The sequence below is a fragment of the Hermetia illucens genome, chromosome 4 (assembly GCF_905115235.1).
Source record: "Hermetia illucens chromosome 4, iHerIll2.2.curated.20191125, whole genome shotgun sequence".
Taxonomy (NCBI): domain Eukaryota; kingdom Metazoa; phylum Arthropoda; class Insecta; order Diptera; family Stratiomyidae; genus Hermetia; species Hermetia illucens.
This window is the reverse complement of record NC_051852.1, coordinates 170,880,343-170,895,722: the sequence shown is the minus strand read 5'-3', so window position 1 is coordinate 170,895,722 and position 15,380 is coordinate 170,880,343. Positions and strand designations below refer to the sequence as shown.

Genomic DNA, 15,380 nt, shown 5'->3' with positions numbered 1-15,380 from the left:
TCTTTCCTGGACATGCACCTTAAATGTTAAATTTACAAATACTAAACGTAGCTTGGTCTCTTTGGCATTCCAAAATTAAATTTTTTGTACTTCTCATTACTATTTTATAGCTCGAAGAGAAGGAAAGAGAATTCAACAAGATGCTTGTGTGGATACCAACGAACTACTTGAGGGGCTTCTTAACCGATTCTCACCTGTCTGCATTCGCTCATGAACACAAGACTGAGCCAGGTGAGCGCATTCAACCGGGCACAGGTAAACAAATGTTACCTGATCGATCCAATGGCTGATCTCAGTTGAGTATGGAAGTCTGCCTGTGGAAGACAGTATTTCGTGTTCGATGCGTAGAAAATTCGGGAAACCATTGATTCTTGTACGTGAAGTTATGAAAGAAATTTGCCGTCAAGGAGTCAGTATTTAAGGTGGTAAAAAACAGACGTACGTGTCTTCTGAAAAGTGAGATTGGCTCCTCCGTCGGGTCGATGTAATCCAGTTCAAAGCCTTCTTTTACATGTCCAATGATGGTCCTGTTTGCAGGGCGATAGTGCGAAAGGTGCACGTTGTGTAGGAATACTTCTTGGACTCTTGGCTCCCTTGCGCGGTGTACAGGAAAACGTAAGATGGCCGCGGTGTGATTGTGTTTGCCGTGAACACCGGTTTTTCAGCTTCTTGGCTTCCTCCGAATAACAAACAAGCCAAGCAGTGGTGGCAGTCGCGAATCGTGTGGTTCTGCAACATTGACCGCGGCGTGTGACGATGGTCTTTTTGTTTCTCAATTTCCGATTAATGTATTCTGTTTGATGTGTTTATCCAATTGGAAATTAACGAATTCGTTCTCGAGTGCGGGTGTACGAGGAGTGATAGTGATGACGGGTACCACCTCTTGATGAGAGGTTGCAGTTAAGTCTCATCTGAGTTCCCTTCCGCTATTTACTATTGGAAACCAGTTCTGAATGCAAAATGTTAATCTGATCCCCTACTCGAAAGTTCTGCTGCGATTCTTATTAATTATCGTGTATCGACCGGCTTCGTAGCTTATCACTTGAAGTAATTCTAAGGAAAGCCGTTACAGAAACGTATGAAAGTGCTCCCCCACCCTTGCTAGTACCTGGTGCGGTGCCAATACAGTACTTAGTGTGCCTCTGAAAGTGATTTCTTGCTTGTGTTCTTCGACACCTTGTCAATAGTTTGATTTTGCTCTGGAATGCACTTGATTGGATTACAGAAAAAGTTCTTGGACAGCGTCAACATTTAATATTTCTTTTCGGATGGCGGGACGTTGGGATATGTAGCAGACAGGTAATTTGTTTAACAATAACGAGGGAAAAAGACAGATGTTTGTGGGTTGATATGCATGCAGATCTGAAGCAGGGCGGGCAGCATATGTGCTCGTGGCTGTACTGAATAATGCAAACGCTCGGGAGGCTAACAAAACACCTACGCGTTTTGAATTTCAGCGGAAAAAGGCTTGAAGTATCAGTTTGAAGTGGGTTCGCTCCAATTTGAATTCTACTGTCGTGACTGATGGTTCAGTTGATAACGATATGAATTCAGGTTACTGTCTTAAGTCTTTCGTTTTCAGACAAGCTTGAAGGCTGTGTATTGTGTGGTATGTGGGAAAAAAATGAAGCAATTATGATATATAGACATAAAAAATTTGTCCAAGGATTAAGGGTAATGATGTCTTACCTTTAACTGTTGAAATGACTGATTTTTTTTTTAACTTCAGACTGCTGGTTGTTTGTTTCAACCGGTATTAAAGAGATAACCAAATCTATTAGGTTGTTGCAAATGAAATGGCCGTTTTTGTACTAAAAATTGAAACGACTGTAAAGCTTACAAAAATTTATTTCATCATCATCAACGGCGCAACAACTGGTATCCGGTCTAGACCTGCCTTAATAAGAAACTCCAGACATCCAGGTTTTGCGCCGAGGTCCACCAATTCGATATCCCTAAAAGCTTTCTGGTGTCCTGACCTACGCCATCGCTCCATCTTAAGCAGGGTCTGCCTCGTCTTCTTTTTCTACCATAGATATTGAACTTATAGACTTTCCGGGTGGGATCATCCTCATCCATACGAATTAAAAAAGCGCCGCCATATTGCAAATGCTGCATCAAACTATTATCTGTCACGCATCGCAAAAGTTCAATTTTCCGAACTTTTTTGCGTTGCCGTGTTGCGCATCGGACTTGTTGTATATTGCTTCATACAAGTCCGTGTGATGAACTTCATTTGACAGCTTTTTCACTCCGCATGCATGCAATCACTCCGCTGTTGTGTTTGGGCCTATATGCCTTCCTTAGCTGGGAAATATCTCGCTCCTGGACCTGTTTGTTTGGGTGGAGCATAATATCTCTGTCTGTAATATGTATGTACGTATTTCTTGTAGTTTGAAAAAATACTATATGAAGAAATATTTTAGGGTTTTAGCCATATACGCATGGAAAAATGTGCGTAGGAAGTTTCTCACATAAGATGAACACAAAACCTTTATACCCGAAGTGCCAGTTTCAGACTTGTGTCTGGTTCCGTAAGATTTTCAGATTTACCAATATCCACAAGTTGGACTTCATTTATGTTGAAAGTCATTCTTAAACTTTATATTCGACACCAGAAATGAAAAATCTGAACAAACTTCCTCTAAACTAAAGCTAATTAGGATAACATTCTCTCAGGATTTTTTTGCTGCTAGAAAGGTTTCAAGAGCCAATCCCTACAAGCACACTCAATCAACATTTCCTCATTTTTTCTAAGCATAGTAAGCGTGAATACTTACTTTATTTGGCACCCTTTGTGCCTCGTTAGAATCTATTTTCGATGTTCCATTAGAGGTCGTGATTTGCCACTTTCTTCTTTCCTTGACACTAATGCGGAAGTTATCCAGTTTTCCAATCTGTTCCTCATGTGCATAGTAAGTGCAACTATATCAATACCACTAAAGACTTTAACCAGTTTAAAAATGTACAACAATATGGAAACCAGATCGGCCGACTCCTATACTTCTGAGATTTATTTTAGTTAACCCTTTCCTCAAAATGGTTCATGAATATATTTTCAGTTCGTTATTTGTGTTAGATGTTACATGCTGCAAAAATATTTGCCATCTTTTTCCTTACCCAGATTTTAAATAACGCCTTGGCATTTCCTAATGAGTTTGTATCTTAATTTGAAATAATTTGAAATTCAAGGAGAGAATAGTGAAACATTTCCACGTTTTCACTGTGGAATATGAAGTCGTCTAATTTCACGCTACCAACTACAAACTGCTGACTGCAGAAAGAAAAAAACTTTTATATTTGAAATTTGTAATGATAAGAGTGGAAGTAGGAGGTCAGGTCGATCATCCTGAGTGGCCGACAACGACCTAGAGGGCAGAGCTATCCCAAAAATCTAAACAAATTGGTTAAGTTGACTGTGAAGGTCCGACCACAAAGATTGAAGCTCCATCAAAGTGCTCGGTCGACACGTTCTTGCACGCTTCTGTGCTAGCCAGGCTCGGGGAATGTGGGGGGGGGGGTCCTTTGAGCGCATTGATCCCTCACGCTTCACTACTACAAAATAACGTGTCTTTTCCGATGCGTGGGTCCGCACCGGATTCTAAAATCGACATTAATAAATATTTCGCGCGTGGAGCCGTAAGTCTCCGGACCCGAGTGCCGCGATCAAGGAAAGGAAGATCCATGACGGATCATCGTTTCAATTATTGTCCCTTCCGCCTCAGATCTTGTATGAGGCGCGGCCCCTGAGGTTCCCACCCTTCCTCGACATCCTCAGGCCAGTTATTCATTTTGAGGATGTCCCTTGTAGAAATTCCGCGGGAGTAAGGAGGATACGAAAGGATGATCGATCTGACCTCCTATTTCCATTCTTATCATTACAAATGGCGCCCAACGTGGGGCCCGACGTTTCCTGGATTCAGGCCTAATTTCGTATTTGCAGGTTTTCTGAATCAAGTGGAAGATAGCCTATTCCGGCTCCCAACTTCGTTTGGTGGTGTCGGATAGGGAATCAATAGATTCTCAATATTGTTCCCGGCTAGGCTCCACATCCACTTGTCTTCAGATTTCTAGTTTTAGGTTTCACGCCTTTTTCCCCGGAAGCAAGTGTTCCTAAGCCTCAATTTCCTTTCCCACCTTGTAAGGTAGAGTTTCCTGTCCTATCCTTGGTAGTATACCATAAGAGCTAGTCGTTTGTTGTGTTTGTCTTGAGATACGTCTCGTAGGTGATTGCCTCCCAGAAGCGTTTGGATCTACGGGCCTTTGCGGCTATAAGCTGAAAGGTATTGCCGTCCGAGCTTCTGAGTGTCCTTCCCTACCTTTATGTGAAACGGCTATCTCTTCGTTTCAGAATTTGAAGAAAATTAAATATTTTTTCTTCTTCGTAGGGATGAAGTGACGGGTGAGATGAATCCTTGATGGAATACGGAGGTAGTCGGCTATATGCTGTGCCGTTCCGTCCTCAATGATTTATCTTCATTTTGTTCTCTGACTCCAGAAGAGGAAGATTGAATTCTCGCGATCCCTTTATGCTTGTTCTTTTTATTTAATATTCTGCGACGGGGAGCAACTCGATTGTTGTCTCTTCATGAAAAAACACTGTGTGTGGAAGTTTTCTGCACACAGATGGAAAAAAAAAATGTTTATGAGGTTGGGATGGCTTTTTGGTCATCCGAGAGTTCTGCGGGAGTTGAATATGGAGCTGAACAATTTAGAAAGAGAGGAGTCCTCGTAATTCATTTTTTTTTTCTTCTTTTTCATTATTTTCTTTCTTTTGCCTTGTTTTTTGTTTGCTTCGTTTTCTTTTCGATTCGTTCAACTATTTTAACTTTTTTTTTGCTTTCTTTTATATACTTCGTTTTTTTTCTTTTCGCTTCTTTTTCTTTTTCTTTTTTTTTGCTTGGACTTCCTTTTGGTCGTTTCCAATTTTATTTTATTCTTTGTAAATTTTATTATCGACATGTCACATTGACGAAATCAAGGGTCTCGCGACCTTTATCGCCTTCCTTCCACGCTACCTCCAAGTCAATGGAGCTCAGCTGAGCTTGACCTGCCAGCACGCCGTGACGACTGACGGTGGGATGAGGCGGCGGAGAGATTCTGTGGGTTGGGTTGGTCCTTCCACGCGGGATGCTAGGGCGACGGACGCTTCACGAGTTGAAAGATTGGTTCGAGAGCAATTTGTTCCGCTTCGAGACTCGAACCCGAACACGCCCTCAGTGCATCAGGCATCTCAACATCAGCCTGTTTCAACTCGTGCAGTGCATTTTGAAGACAGACGTGAGTATGGACAGAATAAAGATAATTTTTACATACATGACCATAGACGTGACATTGGTTTTTACGGACTTGACGACAGGTCCGGATCCGAGAACTTTAACCGACATAAGGACAGATCCGGACCCGACTATATGTACGATTTTCCTGTTTCTGACGATGACGATTCGCCGTATGGATGCCAGGCACGACCGCTTAATACCAAATCAGCGGATCGTGTTTATTCAATTTTGGCATCCTGGGACTTGGTTTTTGATGGCACATCGAAAACTTTGCCCATCAACCAATTCTTGTTCCGCGTGGAGGCTTTGACCAACACAACCCTACAGGGGGATTTCGGCCACTCAGGATGATCGACCTGATCTCCAATTCCCACTCATATCATTACAAATTGGATCTGCAAATTAAGTTTATTCATTGTACCCAGTGTCTGTCACCTATTTTTCGTTGACCGCTTTTACCTGGCTTGAATAAAAGTCAGTTCTTTGAAACTAACGCGAAAACATCAACTAAGCACCAGTTAGGGGGGAAAATATACTATATTTTGGTTGAGTATTTACATATGTAATGTATATTAACTTGGTGGCAATTAACAAGCACAAGGATTAGCAGTTGATCTGCTTCATTCGACTACTTTGTTAGGAATGCCAATATATGTTTGTAATTCTCTGGTGCTTCAGAGGTCCGCCGTATTTCCAATGGGTTGCCCCCTAACCGCATGAAACCTACAATTAGTTGTTCTTGTTCTATTCCATCCCTCCTTCTAACACGTTTCAGATTCACTTTGCCCAAATTCTTAGTCATTGTATTCTATATTTTGATCCTAACCCCAACTTTTAATATATTTTTTTTAAAAATTTCTATTTCTCCAATTCGCAATGGTATTCATTTACATTATTTGCTGAGATTGCTATTGCTGGCACTGAAATAGCTGAATGTGCATATGTACGGCTACGACTATGCAAGCAAAATTGTTTTGCAGATAAGGACGGATGATAGGTTGTCGGGAGTTTTAATTTGCATTCAGATTAGATGTCAACTACCTTCTCGATAATTTGTGAGCGCAATGAAGAAAAAGTTTAGTGCGATGTAGATTTTGAAGAAATCGGGAAGGTAATTAAGAGCGAAGATGGAATTTAATTTAAATAAGGCACATATCATGGAGTGCCGTCTGGAATTGGCATTTTTATTGAAAAAAGTTTTTAATGACCATTCAGTATCCGAACATTAGGAATGCTTGGGCGTCATTTTCAGTTTAGAGCAATGATTGTGCAAAGTAGGAATATTATTGAAATTTAAGAGGAGCCCAAAAAACGTCTTTTCAGCGATTTTTTTGAAAGGGAAGTAAATGATTACGGTAAGCGTAATTTTGGGAACATATTGTACCGTTCTTCAGTTTTTAATAGAAAATGTTTGTTATTAAAATGATAAAAATTTATGACAATTTTGTCGGAGCGCTTTGGAGTCTGTACTTGCTAATTGGTGCCAGTGATGGAGGTCGTGTGGCGCGTCTGAAACAGTGAAGACAATTTTTTTTTTTGAATATATATTTTCTATAAATTTCTTGTCTATATGCACTAAGAAAATAGTAAAGTCCAATCTTTTAAGTCAAATGGAAGATAATTTAATACTGAAAGTAGATAACTTTGATTCTTTTCGATTTGGCTTTTTGCTATCACCGGCACCGTTTTCTAAAAATCGTAAAAATGAAAACTTGAGAAAACGCACTATAAAGTTTACGCTTTCAAAAAATCTAAGTTTTTGGGTACTTATAGTAATTAAAAGTTAAACAGCTACCCCTGAGCCATATAATAGTCTTTCCTCTTCTTCAAAAAGCTCATTCTGATTCAGGGTTTCCAATATCCGGGCTGTACGAGCCTCCTTGGTAGAAGATGATGGGCGCCGGTTCTTCCGCGTTATGCGCCTAGCATTGACCCCGTCAGCAAAATTTTTGCATCGCTGACCAATGATGATATTGAGCAGCTGCATAGTGCAGAGTACAGCAGAGTAATCCTCTTTGGAAGTGCCTGAAGTCATATATGCTGCAATTTCGATGATTTAATCCTCGGAATTCAGATGTTTCGGACTTGGGCGCTACAGAATTGAATTGAATGATTAGCTGGAATTTTGAGCACGCCGCCTAAGCAACGCGTCATTAAATCCTCATTAGGGAGTTCTTTATAAATCGGATGAATGTGCTTCTTCACGGTTTCATCGATTAATCTCGTCGGATGTTTATAAGATGCAAGATTATTCGCCGCTTGAGCCTTGCACAATTCACACCAACTCTAGACGCCTTCTGAATAATTTTCATGTCGGGATTTTTATCCGTGGAACAGTAATGAAATAATGTCGCTATAATAGTTTGCTTCATGTCTTTGACTGAATCAATATTTCGTCGAATTGCTAGATGGTATAATATTGTCAATTTCTTGATTACGCTCTTCCTTAGCCACTTCTTTCCTCCGAGTTTCTCGGTTTTTCTTTTAAATCGTAAACGACCCATGAGCTTTTGAAGGTTTTTGGCAAGTAGATTTTGCAAAACCTGCCGAAATATCCATAAGGCCACAGAATACGTTTGTCCCTTCTCGTGCGATACCAAGAAGCTTGAATGGATTCCGCGTCGACCACCTATACACTGGACAATCATTTGAAATCCTAGGTTTCGATGCCCGCTTTCTTCCAACGTTTTTGGTTGTACGATCAGCAAATTGCCATTTCCGAAATGGTGAGAAACGCAGATATAAATTCAATAAAGCGGTAGCAGTGCGCAGAATGAATAATGACGTCATCGCAGTTGGCCATCGTTAACTCCTGCTTACTGCGGCCCGTGTCTAAGTCTTTGTCGTCCGATGGAACACTTGTAAAACAATTGCCGTGAATTTCCACTTTCGCGGTTCCGTGGTACACATTTCGATGTGTACTCGGGAAAATCAAAAGTGGAAGTGAAATCAGTTTTCACTTCCACGCTACAAAAAGCAGTGTAGAAGCCGATGCTATAGCATACCGTTATATTGTACACCGTTATGCTTATTACTGTTCAGCACACACCCTCAAAAATCTCTAAATAATTTTCAAAGGACCGTTCGACATTTTCAGGTATATACGAGTATAGCCGATTAATAGAATACAATATATCTAGGTGCGAAGCCTGCTGGATGCTCACTAAAATTGCTTTAACTTCGGAAATATGTTGCATTATCCTCTAAAATTTTGAAGACATTTGCTTGGACAGTTTTAGAATAATTTTTAGCAAAAATGGATTTTTTGAAGCCTGTAAATCAGACTGCCCCCTTAAGAGCGTATACTATCTGATGCGGAATGAACGGATTTTGTAGGAAACCTTACAAATTGAGAAATTACAATCGACTTGCTCTGTTGCAGATAGGTTATTCCCATTGCTGCAAAATCGCAAAAAGAAATGCAAAAATTTCCGCTGAATCTATAGAAAACTGTATCAACTTCTACATTCTCCAAAAAGTGTTATAGTATGGTGAGATGTCTGTAAAAACGAAATGCATCTTTGAATTTTTTTGATAGTCAAAATCAAAGGAACAATGTATCAAAAAAGCAATATACAGTCCGTAGTAATAGCATATGTTTGAAACCAATGGACAATGGACTAGATTCGATGCAGGGTTATTCTACACAAAGTATTCTAAACTGGTCAAAAACAATCCTCCTGTATTTCTGGACCACGATATATGTATAGCTATCTAATTCCCCTGATTTAATGAATTGATTGGATTTTTCTATTGGGGAATTTTCGAAACAAACGTGTATGCTAAATTTTACGCATTAATTGAGTTTTTAAAAAAAAACCTCTGCGAAAGGCGTGAGGCAAAATTACCCCAGAAGTACCTCAGCCATCTCTGTTAACTTCCGAAAACGGTTGAAAGTCTGTGTAAATGCAAAAGGAATCTATCGTCCACATTTATGAAATCAAGTTTCGCCTACATTTATGAAATCAAGTTTGTATAAAATTTTCTACTCTTTCAATTTTTGTGAAACTTTTTTTTTATTTCATTAATTTTTAAAAATTTTATACAAAAACAAAAACCTTTGTTCCAGAAGGTCAATGATTTGCTGTTTTTACCGACATTTATCGAAAAAAATGTATAGGGGTTATTCAGATAAAAGTAGCTAACATCAAACTTAGGGAATGGATCAAGAACCTACAGTCCCAGGATGACCTAAAGAATTTCACCATTCAATAGCCACATACAAAGTTGGGAGAACCACGAGGTCCAAGGCCTGGTGGAATAAGTACCTAGGATCCCATCTAAAGGTAAAAAATGCAAGCGATGAGAGCTTTCAGACAAATTCCAAACTACGAAACAAACCGGGTAGCTAAACGATGAAAGGAGGAAACCAGGAGGGCAAAAAGAAACTCCTGGGATAACTTATTGGAAGAAATGTCGAGCCCGAACGGCAATAAACAGCTCTGGCTAAAGATCAGCCGGTTCAAAAACTTCCAGAAAGAGTCCAGACAACTCACAACATGGGATAAAGATAAGAAACAAACATTTCTTACAGAAATGGAAAATAAAAATGGCAAAAGATCTGTACTCCTAGATACAACACCTTATGCCTCCAATTGCCATGCGGACTTCAACTCGGATGATCTCAACAAAGCAAGAGAAAGATAAAATACTTTAACCTTATATAAGCTGGTTAAGAAACCAAATTATACTTTCTGAGGGCGCGTAATGGAGCTTTTAGGTCCTTCAAAACTCAAAACTCAAAACCCAAAACTCAAAACTCAAAACTCAAAACTCAAAACTCAAAACTCAAAACTCAAAACTCAAAACTCAAAACTCAAAACTCAAAACTCAAAACTCAAAACTCAAAACTCAAAACTCAAAACTCAAAACTCAAAACTCAAAACTCAAAACTCGAAACTCGAAACTGGACTCAAAACTCAAAACTCAAAACCGTGTTCGGTAAACAGTAGCCTATCCCAAGTGAAGAAGTGTTTTAAGCCCGATACTTTTCAATTTGCACACAACCGCGGTTTACCCCAAACTCAATGACTCAATCGACCTCTACCCATACGCAGATGACTTTATTATCCTTGCTATGGGGGCAGGAGATGGTCAGGTGGATGGGCTACTAGAAAAACAGGTTGATCTTTTTGTGAAAAATTTTATTACTGCGCACACGGCGCAAATTCTATTATAAATAATCTGGCCGAGAATATTGATGTTCATTGGATTGACATCAGAAATGTCTTTGTTTCTGATCGGATGAATTTTTCAAACACATCCCAAAAAGATGTTGCAAGACTTGGCTGATTGCAGAAACGTGCGTCCAGATCGAGAAACATAAGGAACTCAGAGCTCTGTTGATGGCTGCGAGCGGGAATGAGCGCGGCACGTTGGAGCCCTTTTATTGTCAAAAAGTACAAAAAGTCGCCATGAAAAAGGGATTCCCGCAATTTCATTGGTGAGGAAAGCAGAGGCTGCCCCAAATAGCAACGATTTCGCCACAGTTTGTCACATCACAAAAGACCTCGCAGAAGGACGCAAGCTTTAGGCTTTTTCTTGAAGATGATGATCAGTTCAAGATATGTAATGAGCGTTAAACACGGATTCTCAATGGTATATTGTCTGGTGTAGTTCAACTTGTTGTGTATTTCAAGCCACTGTAAAATGTACGTATAAATTGTTACTCCAAACCGACCCTGCATTATCTTTGCCATTAATGTTTAACACCGAAGAACGGATCCTTGTAGCACCGGCAGTTCCTTCCGAGTTGCTGCTTCCGCTTTCACCCCCAATCCTAGACACGTGAGATCTTTCACATTATCATTATTTGTGTGCTCCTTGCCATCGAAAATAATCCTCGAGCGTATCAAAAAACACCTTGAGATTTTAGTCGACAAGGACCACATCAAAAAATTTCAGAGGAATTTAAAATCAAAAGCGAGGACTGCTAGCACTCCCTTCTGTCATCGATACTTTTTCTTTCCGTCATCAGTGACGTATTTTATGCTGGTTTGCCTGGAGAGCTTGAAGGAGTTGTATGGATTATTTCATATTTTTTCAAACACTCGGACTATGCTGATTGCATTCTGTCACCGATAATCTTCCTTCCTTCCAGAAGTGGCAGTAGAGCGGTCACATCTTGAGGAAAGGCGATCATTGCATCACAAGGTGTGCTACACCATGGAACTTATTATCCCAGAATGACGTAGTTGACACTGGTGTTAATAGCAACGATGTTAGATCCTTTGAGAGATGGTAAGGGAGGAGGGGGTGAGTCCCCTGAACTGAATAAGCGAAATTAACGTAAAATTGGTTTCAAAATCCAATAGCATCAACTTTCCCCTGCCCGACGAGTGGAAAGGTGTAAACTCCTCGGCTAGAGTTAAAGCACATGGTTAAGAGCGAACGACGAACGAAGCAAGTTAAAATATTTGAGGCTGGATTTAAAGGGAGTTTGTCGTGATCGACCACCGTTTTTAGTTTCCCGGTAAGAGCTTGTTTTCAAATTTAAGAGGAACCATTCTGATTGATGTCGTCGGATCAAATCATGTCAGAAGTTGCCAGGAATTGGTAGTTGAGTGGAGCGGAAGTATTGAGGTTTCTGGAACTTGGAAATCCTTAAACTTTTTTCCTTCGTACATAAGATTGTGTATGAAGTCCAATATAATATTGTGAAAAAAAAAAATAGTAGTTTCCCTTGCAAAGGGTTAAAATGACTAAGGAATCAAGTTAGTTTGCCCAGAGAATTATTTATAATATCCCAGGCTAATCGCACATCTGCTACCTTGAATATTCCAAGGCTAAAGCCTCTCCGTTTGTCTGAAGCATCACACATAAAGGGAATTGCAACCAAATCATCAACAAGTTTGCCAATCTATTGTCTGCCTGCAACACGCTTTGATGTACTCTCCCGTTTCTTCGACTCTGCATTTTCTTTTCAGTGGTTCATCTTCATTTTCCTCTTTGTGTTACTTAAGGCATGATCTGCATAGAGCGGACGACGGCATTAGACGGACGAAGTAGATGTATCTTTCTTCACAATCTTTAATTTGTATAGCTTGCATCACTTTGCGGCTAACTTCATTAATAGAGGAATCTGAATCTCCGTGCCTCCAATGGATGCAACTGTTGGTGTATATCTACGGACATGGTCAGGTAAACCCGTTTTCATATATTTCGATATTCTCTTACCTGAATTTTAATTACAAAGTAGTTCTATAGGGGCTATCCGATTTTGCTTTACCACCACTATCTTTCGGGGTTCCAGCTAGGAGTTACAGTCAAGTCCCGTGGAAGGTAATCCCTTGTGGTTCGTCATTATCTTGAGAAAAAGAAGATGCAAATGAAGAAACCACATATTGACTGAACGCTTAAGTGAAAGACGTTAGTCATATTGGACAGTCGAAATGGCGTGAAGGAGTATGTTACAGACGCTATCTTTCAGTTGGCTCTAAATATATTGCACCTACGGTCGTAGGAGTACACTTCTGGATATTTATTTACTTTCGCAGATAAAATTCTGCAACTTATCCATGGATTCAAAATAAAAATTCATACGGCGCAATATATACTTATGTAGATATATGTATATATGGTTTAAAGGTAATAGAAACTGCCACATATGATAAGGTACTTTGCTTTGCATTAGAGAATGTCTTCGCATGCATTAATTATATTAAAAATTCCTTTTTTACTAATGAAACTAAACAGGCAACAGTTGTATAGCCACGGCTGTTCAAATTCCAATGGAAAATACACAGCACAGTCCATGAGTCGAGACTCTTATTCTCGTTGTAATCCGAATGAAAACTAATTGAGGTGTTGGCCTCCTCAGAAACCAGCTAAAAGGAAACATGAAGACGAATACGAGAGAATTTCACTTCGACACTGCATTTTAGCATGCAATGTGAAATGATGCAAAATAATTTCAAGACATTCTTCACCCAACGACTTGGCAAAGGCAATGTTATGACCATGAAAGAAAAATGTTTTCTGCTCATGAAAAATTACACTTCCATACATCATTTCGATTTATGTAAGCTTTTACTATTTAGCATGGCGAGCATGAGTATTGATTTAAACGCATAAATCTGAGTTTCAATTAAAAATAACCTGTTTCATCGGATATTCAATCAAAACAGCATCGGAAACTGATGCTTCTTGGGTGACTTCATGATTGTTTTCTCTTTTAGGAAAAGAAAGTTTTAAGAGGTCAAAGAGTAGTGATATCTTCACCAAAACAAACGAAAAAAAGCAAAAGATTGTTAAGAAGTTTGTGGTCTTGGGGAACAGATAAGATCTCCCAGTGGCAAGTGATGGAAAACTGTAATTTACGAGGCTGCTAAAGACACGTCCTTCTTTAGAGAAAAACAGCGATTCCCCTGAATTTGCTTAGAAGAACTACACGCTGACAGGTGATTTCTTTTTTTCGATTCGGTACGTCGTTGGACTACCAACTAAACACCTCCTCATCGTCAGAGAGCTAGCCTGGAACCGTTTGTCACATTACTTCGGGCTAGTCCTCGAACTCTTCCGCCTTGCGGAGCCTTCAAACCAGGGAATTCCTTTCACCAACGGGAGGGGAGAGGAGGAAGGGAACTGTCAGTTCAAGGAACCCCCTGCTATCCGGCTCCTCCACCGGTCGAGTTCTATCTTCTTAGCAACGAGAAGGGCCCGAACGTAATGGGCAACATGGTTCCACCTGTCAGCAGTCCTCAGTATCCTTCGACAATGTTGTCTGGAGAGAGATCCCCTGTGTTTAAATAGAGCTGCTGACGAACCCCATCCCACCTTCCACAAGAAAAACAAGTCGGAAAACCGGAAGCTGGACGCTTCAGGTATGAAAGGTTTTGTGTATTTCTTTTATAAAGAGATTTGGGTGTGCATTTGTCCCATTAGCATGTAGCACGCAAAATATGCATATATTATGTGAAAATAGCCACTTTCATAGTCCCGAATTTGCAGAGAAGCGACAGCTTTGACCTAGTATTACTTTGTTAGTAATAGTGCGATTTTCACCAAATTTGGCAGGATCATGCTCTATGCTGTAGCCTATATTGTTGCAAAATTTTGTGATTCTAGGGTGAACTTAAGGGGGGTTTTCCTGTCAATTACTAAAAATTATAGTAATGTACTATTATTAACTTTATTTGAACAGGTATCGGTGTGAAGGGTATTTCGGAGCCTAGGCACCATATAGTGACAGCCCCCTGATTTTTTTCAGATTTTCCGGTTTGGTAGTTTCTGAGAATGGGTTCGTTGAAAAAATGACCACTTTCAACCCTCCGCACCCCCCACCTTTTCAACAAATGTCAAAACTAAGACCGGCTTCGAAAAGTACTAATCGAGACCTTTAATTTGATACCCCACATGACTATATTTGATGAAAAAAAAATTTATACCCTCCCTTTGCATATATGGGGACCCCCCCCCCCTTAAATTCGTTGTAAAAGGATGTAACTCACTATATGCGTGAGCGTTCACAGTTCCCACCTTTCTACCAAATTTGGTGTCAATCGCTACAACCATCTCCGAGAAAAATGCGTGTGACGGACAGACAGACAGACAGACAGACAGACGGACAGACAGACAGACAGCAAACCGATTTTAAAAAGTGTGGTGGGCGTCGTCCACAACTCCATTGCAAAACACACAATCCAGAGAACGCGCCTTTCCATTCTTGTGCAGGTAAGACCGAAAACCTCCATGCCCACTTAAAAATTGGGTAAGGAAATAGTCACTCCCACCATGCTTCCGATTCAGCCACGCACCTAAGTTGCCGATGAGCCGCGCAGTCCATCTGCCTCTAGTTTCATTTTGCCAAGAGAGCTGCCACTCGTCTAGAGTGTGTTGCCGTTCTTCGCGAGCAATCACCTCCCTTGGCTCATCTCCCTTACGCTTGTATATGGCCTGACGCTCCCTAGTAAGAAGGGCAACGGGGATAACTCCCGCGATCACCATCACGGCCGGTTCAGAGACAGTGTGGTACGCAGACGCCACCCGTAAAGCTCCTCGTCTCTGTACTTGCGCGAGGCGCTTACGATATACCTCCTTTTTAAGAGCGCCAGCGCATACCTCTGCGCCATAGAGCAGGACAGACTGCGTTGAGCTCATCAG

General features: G+C 40.5%; 1 protein-coding gene across 1 annotated transcript in view; it reads left to right on the top strand.

The window, feature by feature from the left end:
- The first annotated feature begins 255 nt into the window (after positions 1-255).
- LOC119655603 overlaps positions 256-15,380 on the top strand; it is a 209,265-nt gene continuing 194,140 nt past the window's right edge. Inside the window, exon 1 of the mRNA XM_038061559.1 lies at positions 256-1,299. The gene's annotated coding sequence lies outside the window, so the exon portion shown is untranslated. The remainder of the gene's footprint in view (positions 1,300-15,380) is intronic.